Source organism: Penaeus vannamei, chromosome 29 (genome assembly GCF_042767895.1).
Source record: "Penaeus vannamei isolate JL-2024 chromosome 29, ASM4276789v1, whole genome shotgun sequence".
Taxonomy (NCBI): Eukaryota; Metazoa; Arthropoda; class Malacostraca; order Decapoda; family Penaeidae; genus Penaeus; species Penaeus vannamei.
Window position 1 is genome coordinate 4,534,545 of NC_091577.1, and position 2,500 is coordinate 4,537,044.

Below are 2,500 nucleotides of genomic sequence, written 5' to 3' on the forward strand. Positions count from 1 at the left end.
ATATATGGTGCTGCAGGTTGCTAGTCATGGTGCTGGAGTAAGGACAAGGCTGTGGACCTAGTGTGACCTAAACTGGGAAATATGTGGTGATGCAGGTTGTGGCTAGTGGCTGCTACACCAGTGATCACTCTAGGATGTTTCGTGTGGACAGGTTTAGGCAGGGGGAGGGTGCACAGGGGTTTGGTAAGGCTATCTCTTGTCGTTTCACACCAATCAGCATGATGGACTCTAAGAAGACATTGGAAACCATGGATGCTTGTCACACAGCTCTGATGGAATATGACTTGCATTGTTTCCTGATGTGTAGGACTCAGTCATTGTTGAAAAGGGTAAGGAACAGTTTGTGGGGAATCTTTTGGAAGAAGTCGAAAGCCATTTTTCAACAAACGACCTACCAAATCCAAGCCCAACCCACAGAATGCTGTAATCTGCTCAGTAAGTGGCCAGATCATAATAGACCATGTTGAGGGTGCAGTAATATTGGGTTGAGTATCTTGAGCAGTTGTGCCAGGCTGATCCATCAACAGTCAAGATGGATACAGGTGGTGAGATCCCTTTGCTGGACCCACTCATGAGCGAGGAGCCAATCTCCCTAAGGGTATGAATACACTGCATAAGATTTGCTGGGAGAGTAGAGGGTAGCAAGGTGCTTTGCAGGTCAGAGGCAACAACAAACATACCATATGCAGGCAGCAGGTTTCCTCTAAGCTTATCCGCTATCCTCCCCATTATATGAACTAACACGTCAGTTAAAGTTGCACAATAGCTTGCGAGATGCCAGGCGATATGCATGTGCACCAGCTCCAACATGAGAAGTGATGAAAGGATATGTGCAGGTTTTCATCGGAGGGTAGTATGGGACCCTGCAGAGCCCCTGCACAAGAATGTTGGTGTCCTCAAAAAATGCTGAGCTGATATATCTAAACAGTTAAATATAACAGGTAATCTATAAGTTGTGTTGATTTCAGATTGGTGTTTCATTATTAGAGTATTATTTACATTTTAGCTGGGCCACCTTTCTCTAATGGATACAATAAATTACCCTTAAATAGAATTTGTAGCTGTTCATTCACTAAGTAATATGGCTAGACTTCCTGCGTGATCTTCCTGCTAAGCATCCCACTACCCTCTACCTGAAGTAAGAGAGGCGATCTCCAAGCTGAGGACTGGTAAAATAGCGGGTGTCTGCGGCATTCCTACTAAACTTATAATGGCTTGTGGTAAACTTATGGTGAGAGGTTTACATGCTGACCTGACTGCCATCTGGCAGACTGGTGCTATTCCCCAAGACCTGTTGAGGAGTGTTATCATCCTTCTCTGGAAGGGAAAGGAAGATCGATGGGATTGGTACAACTACTAAGGCATTACACTGCTTAGTATACCATTTAAAGTTCTCATTCACATTCTTCTGAGACATACTAGAAACCACATACTAAGATACCAGAGGCTGGAGCAATCTGTATCCTGGCACTTTGAGTCACTATAGAGTGCTGTCTTAAGTTCACTCTGGGAGTGATTCACAATGTAATGTATCCTGAGACTTAAGGGAATCCCATCAAGGATTATTGGATTAAAAACAAGCCTTTATACTGGTACTGAAACTGCTTTAAAATGTGGTGGGGGCCTGTCGAGCTTGGTGTTCTTGCACCAACACTGCAACACTTGCATGAACTAGATACTGGGCTGAGCTGCTGTCCAAAGTCATTATGGAGTAATACTGGGCATTATTAAGGTTATCAACCGTATTTACTTTGCTGATGATATTGCTATTCTATTCGAATCTCTGGAAACCCTAGTTTGCTCTAGATGCATTTAGAAGTTTCCTGGACCAAGGCTAAGATCCAGGACTATGGGGCTCTGATAGGAGTACTTGTTTGGCTGATATGTGCTTGCAGCGAGGGTACTGAAGTCACAGAAAGCTTAACATACCTTGTTAGTGTAGTGCATAACTCTGGGCTGTGACACCAAGAAGTCAGATGACGAATTGGCCTAGCAGTAGGGATCATGAACTCTCTCAACAAAAATATTTGGAGTTGCCAATACCTGTGCAGGACCAAGTTACATATCTTCAAGACCAAAATACTGCCAGTTTTACTCTGTGGTAGTGAAACCTGAATACTATTATATGCCTTGGTATCTTGTCTTGATGCCTTTTGTAACAGGTCCTTGTGCCGGATCATGGAATATAGATTGGTCAGACCTGTGCCCAGGCCCCCAGGCTCGCCATGAGGCGGATCCCTCGTAGGTGGAAGTGCACCCCGATGATGATGGTGATGATTATCACTGCTACCAATATCACTATTATTTTATGTATTATTATCATTGTTATTATTATTATTTCGAATAACATTATGATTATTATAATTTCATCTCTATTATTATTATTGTTATTGACATTATTCTTATTATCATCATCATTATTATTGTTATTATCATCATCATTATTATTATTATTATCATTATTGTTATTGTCATTATCATCAACAGTAATAGTGGTGGT

At 42.1% G+C, this 2,500-nt stretch overlaps 1 protein-coding gene across 1 annotated transcript in view; it reads left to right on the forward strand.

Moving 5' to 3' along the window:
• Positions 1-2,500, forward strand: part of LOC113818830 (golgin subfamily A member 6-like protein 6) — a 121,919-nt gene that overhangs the window by 30,403 nt on the left and 89,016 nt on the right. The gene's annotated exons all lie outside the window — the stretch shown is intronic.